Source organism: Manduca sexta, chromosome 5 (assembly GCF_014839805.1).
Source record: "Manduca sexta isolate Smith_Timp_Sample1 chromosome 5, JHU_Msex_v1.0, whole genome shotgun sequence".
In the NCBI taxonomy this organism is placed as follows: domain Eukaryota; kingdom Metazoa; phylum Arthropoda; class Insecta; order Lepidoptera; family Sphingidae; genus Manduca; species Manduca sexta.
In genome coordinates, this window is record NC_051119.1 from 2,284,422 (window position 1) to 2,291,015 (window position 6,594).

General features: G+C 39.6%; 1 pseudogene; it reads left to right on the plus strand.

Moving 5' to 3' along the window:
* Positions 1-275: 275 nt before the first annotated feature.
* Positions 276-5,839, plus strand: LOC119190731 (annotated as a pseudogene).
* The last annotated feature ends 755 nt before the right edge of the window (positions 5,840-6,594 follow it).

Consider the following 6,594-nt stretch of genomic DNA (forward strand, 5'->3'; position numbering starts at 1 on the left):
TTATTTAGGAACAGATTGAAAGTTTGCTGTTAATGCCTATATCTGCCCCAGCATATTGAAAAGTGGACTCTATTAGCATTCAGTGTATCTGCTATTTCCAAATTCATTCAACGGCTTTAACTTCTAACAAACTTACACTCAGAAATTATATTAGCTATAGTAAACAATTAAATATTATAATCAATTGTAATCTTAATTATCTAATAATTCCGAAAATAGGACTTTGATGTACAACGAATGAATAATGATGACAAAGTATATAAGGGACGATTAGAATGATCAGAATTATTAGTGAAAACTTCGTCATGAAGTGGTTCTTGCTGTTGTCCTTTGTGGTGGCTGTGGTGGCAGAGGAAGCTGGCGAGCTGCCCTCAACTGAGCACTTAGTGATGAGAGAGGCGTACAAGCTGCCGGAGTGTAGATGCTCCTCCACCAACATCCCTGGAGGATTGGCTCCGAGGGACACTCCGCAGGTAAGCATATTAGTCGCATATGAGGCAATGGTACTACCTCGGTCAAGGCGTAAAGATTAATTTTCATACGGGCACGGCAAAGTGACCCTGCACCCTGAAGGGTAATTGGAGTGGAGTCCAATAGAATGTCGAGAGAGGATTATCCCTCGACAGTCCGGATATACACAGGCTGAACCCGGAACGTGGCACACTTACATGAGCCATTATGGTGGTCAACACCTTGAGGATTGCCGTGGTTGCTATTCGGGCGGATATAAAACATATAATACCAAAAGTTAAGTATTCAAAACAAGCATCGTTTGTGTGGCTCTTACCAAATTTAAGTTATTTTTGTCCAATATAAGACAGTTTTATGAAAGAATTTAAATTTTGTCTTCACTGGACATTTGGCTCTGGTAGAGATTTTTATTGCAACAGTCACTGTCAAATCTGATACAATTGTTTTAATAATTTCCTAATACTTCCTTACATCATATTAAACAAAATGATTGGTGCCCACCAGATTCTGAATATTATTTATATTCTATCAATATTAATTGTACCACCATTTAAAAAAATAACTGTAGTACTGCTCTTTTCAAAATAAGATCAAGATACAGCTAATATAAAAAAACTACTTTGTTTGGAGCAGTTCATTTATTTACTTGTAAAATAACAAATTTCAATTTTCCATCCGAATGCACAACCATCTCAGGAATCAAAAATTAGTAATCATATTTGTCCACCAGTTCGTCTCCGTGACGTTCGACGACGGCGTCAACGTCCTCAACATGGAGACTTACCGAGACGTGATCTTCAACCGTCGCAACTCCAACGGCTGTCCTGCCGGCACCACGTTCTACGTGAGCCACGAGTGGACCAACTACCAGCTCATCAACGAGCTGTATAACCGAGGGTACGAGATCGCACTCCACTCCATCTCACACCGCGTTCCGCAGAGCTGGTGGGCCACCGCCAGTCTCGAGGAGCTCAGGCAGGAGATTGGCGAGCAGAAGGGTCAAATCGCTCACTTCGCTAACATCCCTGCAAATCAAATTAAAGGTGAGCTTACCTTGTCAAGTGTTATGTTGCATTATCATTTTATGTGAGTTAAAAATTCTTGAAGACCATTGAAATATTATGGCAAAATTATCAAATCCGTAATTATGACGTACAAGCAAGAATCACAGTCAAAGTAAATAACCATTACACCAATTACTGGTAATGCGATTGTTTAATCTATGTCCACTATATCTTTCTAGGTGTCCGTCTCCCGTTCCTGCAGTTGAGTGGAAACACGAGTTTCCAAATGATGAAAGAGTTTGACTTGGTGTACGACCACTCCTGGCCCACTGCATCACACAGAGATCCCGGTCTCTGGCCATACACTCTGCACCACGAATCTATCCAGGAATGCTTCATGCCACCTTGTCCCACCGCTTCCATCCCTGGACCCTGGTGCTGCCCATGATCACCTGGGCTGATCCTATGGGTTTCCCGTGCGCTATGGTTGATGCTTGCGCCAACTTGTAAGTATTTTTCTCCATATTATGATAATTACTATTTTATATATCCTTACTCAATTTTTTCATAAACTAATAATAAGTAAGTGTTGAAAAATGTACGTAGGCACTTAACTAATTTTTTAATATTTTTTGCGAGCAGAAAACGCTTTATCGCAAATGTCTCAGTGGGGGATGAGTAGAACGATTATGTTGGTTTGTATTCACATTGCTGTCCACATCAGAGTCGCTGTAGTCGAGCGGCCTTTAATTCGGTCTCACGACTCTCTCTGTGCCCCAATTATTCGCCTCTTAAGACAGGCAGGAAATGCCGTGGCGGAATTGTCTAGATGCCTCCGAGCCCCAGGGCATGAGGCTCCGGTCAGTGGTCTACCCGGCGCCTCCTTCGTCTCCCTTTAGCTGAGCACTCCTCGAGAATGTGGTGAACCGTGTGCATTGAAAGAATGACCATATGTCATAGTCATGGTGTTCAAAGTCTATTAAATACATTGCTCGTTGTAAAAGTCTAGATTTAAAGTTAATAACGTCTCTATATCAGAAAATTTCTCAATACGCTAAGAAAGGAAATAAGTAATCCATATTTTAAACTTTACTCCATTTTTATATGAGTAGTTTAGTTGCGGGATGCACGTAGTTTATTTACATAAATATTTTCCACGGGAGTATAGAAACAGGACATAAAATATATATTGTTATTCGAGGACATGGGCTATCCTGTGCCAAATTGCTGCAAACACCGGCTTCCGAGTTTACTTATAACCAATATTGAAACTTAATACCCATACATTTTCAAAGACATTAGAATTAATGATATTAACATATAAATATCTCTGCCAGCCCAGACCGCGAGGACGAGAACGCGTGGTTCGCCTTCATAATGCAGAACTTCGAGCGGCACTACTTCGGGAACCGCGCGCCCTTCGGCTTCTACGTGCACGAGGGCTACATCAGGGGCTACCCGGCCGTAGAAAGGGCTTTTGTACGGTTCCTCGACATCATCAACAATGTTTATGATGTCTTCATGGTAAGAGTTTTAAATATAAGTAAATATTTCGATACTTGAGAATGGAATGGACTGTCGAAACGGAAACCTACATACTTTGTATTTTGCGAATTTATGTGTATATTGTTGATCAATATCGCTTTAACGGTGAAGGGAAACATCGTTAGCGAACCTGCATATTAAGAATTCTACATTATATCGAATTTGTGTGAAGTGTGCTAACCTGCACTCGATCAGTGTGATAGATCAAGGTCTGGACCCTCCTGTTAGAAGCGGCTTTAGGGCTAGGTGTACCGGTTATTTGGCCGGAGCCTCGCGCAGTGCCTTGAAGAACCTTTTTACAATCTTACTGACGAATCTTTTAAAACCGGCAACTTGTTTTTGCTTTAGCCTTGGGCCTAGGATGTTTAAGACGGCCAATACGGCCTCCTGTAGTAGGGGAAGCACGTGCCTAGTAATGAAACATAAAGACATAAACGGAAAAAAGGTTACCTAACTGTATGTATTACTCCTCTTCTTAAACATGACGCTTCAAGAGGCTATTGCTAACTTTTAAGAAATGGAAATTAGAAAGTTTACATATATTTACCGCCAGGAAAAGCAGCGCCACATAAATTGGTAAAACCAGTCGAGCGGGACTGTTAAACGCACTTGAAGTTTGAGTTGTTGGATTTCTAAAAGTTCGTTGTCATTATTTGACTACTAATATCTCCCCAGGTGAACGCTGTAGATATTATCGAGTGGGTGAAGAACCCCGTGCCAGTGAACGATTACAGATCAAGACCGTGCAAGACTGTGCCTCTCACTATGTGCACGGCGAGGACCTGTGGACCTCTTGTACCCCACAACCAGGTAAGAAAGAAAGAAAGTTTTTATTGTTAGAACAAAACAAAAATAATAGGGTTATACATGTTGTAAAAATGTGTGTATGATATTGTGCACCCTCACAATGGGGACTCTCATTCAGCTCCATACTGCAGGATAGCGAAAATCAACGTTGCAATCAATACTGTAGCGTTGATTTTCGATCAGGATCCAGGTGACACACGATCACTAAATCGGTGGGATACCATTCACTTATATAATGTGAAAAACATAATTATATTAAGGGTACAATTAAAAGAAAAGCAAAATTAATATACTTACTTTTTGTATGTGCTCAGTATTTTTTTGCTGTGTATGTGCTGTTTTTGATGGTAAGTGAAGTTGAGTCCAATAGAATGTCGAATGTGTCCAATAGAATGATATATTTCATATCCGCCCGGATAGCGACCATTGTACACAAGTGTTAAAGCCTGCCATACGGGCCCACCTAAGTATGTCGTGTCATGTCACCAATGTCGTGTTTCGGGATCAGCCTGAGTATATCTAGTTCCAACAGGCCGGCATAATTGTATTGACTGTCAAGGAGCAATCATCTTTTGTCAGACGATATTCTATTAAACCCCACTGCACTTACCATCAGGTGCAGTGAGGTGAACCACTGCGGTGAATTTTACCGGCCCGTATTAAAATAAAATAAGACAGCGGATTAGTCTTGCTAAATCAAAAGTCATTAACATGAACAATTATTATTAACAGCAAACTACCTATTATGCGTAGGTAATTCAAACATAAAATTAAGGAATAATACGTATATAATTATTATCTGTTTATTAACAAAAAATATGAGTATGTGTAATAATACATAATATGTTGCCGTGAATCCGAACAAGGTCGGGCTCCTCTGCTAATATCTTTCGCACGAAAACTGACATAGTATATGTCTTAAAAAGTGCTGCCATCTATGTTTGAAAACATACTACGATATGAAATTGCTCGACAACGGGTTACCTTGCGCCCGTAGCGCCACAATTTCATATAGTTGACGGATTTTTTGGGGAATAAATACAAGTTGCGCCATCTAACGTTGTTTGACATAATTGATCGATGTGGATTATGTTGACAAACAATGGCCGATAGATGTCATTATTATCATTAATGTGCATAATTAAAAGGTTAAACTATTTTTATTGTTCACTAGTTGACCCGACAGACGTTGTACCGTCTTAACTATGAATTTGCAGCGCGCATGCTCTCAATCGCTAACGGTTATTTCAAACAATTGACAGTTATATATTTATCATTTATTAATCATTTCGTTAAGTTTTCTTATTTTTTTTCATTTTCAGCGCAATTTTTTGATTTTTTTTTTCATAAGAACCTTCTCTTGATAATAACAAACACAAAAAAAAATAGTGAGATCGATCCAGCCGTTCACGCGTGATGGCGTGACCAAGGAAATAGGGATTCATTTTTATCTATATATATAGATAGCCTAGTAATTTCTCAATTAATAATTGACTTATTAAACATACTGTTTAGTATCACCCAAAACCTGAAACGTATACCCGTAGGAATAGAGTTGTATGAACGCTTTGCCACTGCAGTGCTTGTGTTGTGTGGTCTGACTCGTTGGCGTAGTTATATACTCGCGGCACCACACTGAGGTCATGGGTTCGAATACCGGTCGGATAGTGATAATGGGTGTTTCTGCTCAGTATCAGCCCGAAGTCTGAGTTGGTACCCGATATGGCGATAGGTCGCCCGTTACATCGTATAATGAAACAAACTTGGGGAAAACTGAACGCACTGGTTAAACTTCCGTCTACCTTTTCGGGGATAGAAGCCTAATGTGTTTTTTGCAAGACATTCTGGGACTTCCTTAGAGTGACCATAGTTTTGTGCCATGCATTATTAGTACACTGTTTTCTTTTCCAGGTGAGCTACTTGATTCCGACCTGCAATGTCTGCCCTGCCAACTACCCCTGGGTGGGTAACCCATTAGGACGTTAATATAACTATTAAAAGCTTTCCATATGTAACGTTTGTTTCAATTATTCAAACATTCATGTCAAGTTGTTAAGGTACTTCATTTGTGCACTCTGCCTGCGTAAAAACAATCCGGGATTCAAATTTTACTGGTGGTAGGTCTTTCTTATATGAGAGTCCGCCTGGGTAGGTACCACCGCAGTGTCTGTTTCAGCCAAGCAGAAGTGTGTAGTTACTGTTGTGTCCCAGTTTGAAGGACATTGTAGCCCGTGTAACTATTGGACATAATAAGATAACATCTCATGTCTCAGGATGGCGAGCGCAGTGGAATACCAAACAATACTATGTAATTCAGGGTGTTGGATAGTATTTTAACTGTTTTTGGGCGGTTGAATCGTTAACTACCATAAAAATAGAAAAAAGATAGCCAGAGTTACTTTCGAATTTATAATACAAAAGCTCTATGTACCCAGAAACTATAATAAATCAATTCTCGATATAGAACCAGTTAATACTAGATTGAAGCACGAAAATATATTTTCATAATATTTGTATACAGTTTCCTGGTAAGTAAATCTTATCCTGGTAAGATAGTCAAACTTTTATTCGAGTGAATTAAAAAATAACGTATTACCGATGCAAAGGCTACATTTTAAGTAAAATTGTTACTCATTACGATGGTGCAAATAAGTACAAGATAGTGTGTGGGCTTATTCTATGAACTGAGATTGACAATGCCGTCAGTTCTCAGTCCAGAACGGACGCTTCGGGACGTTGCGTAACTAGGTAAGTAGTTATTTATTAT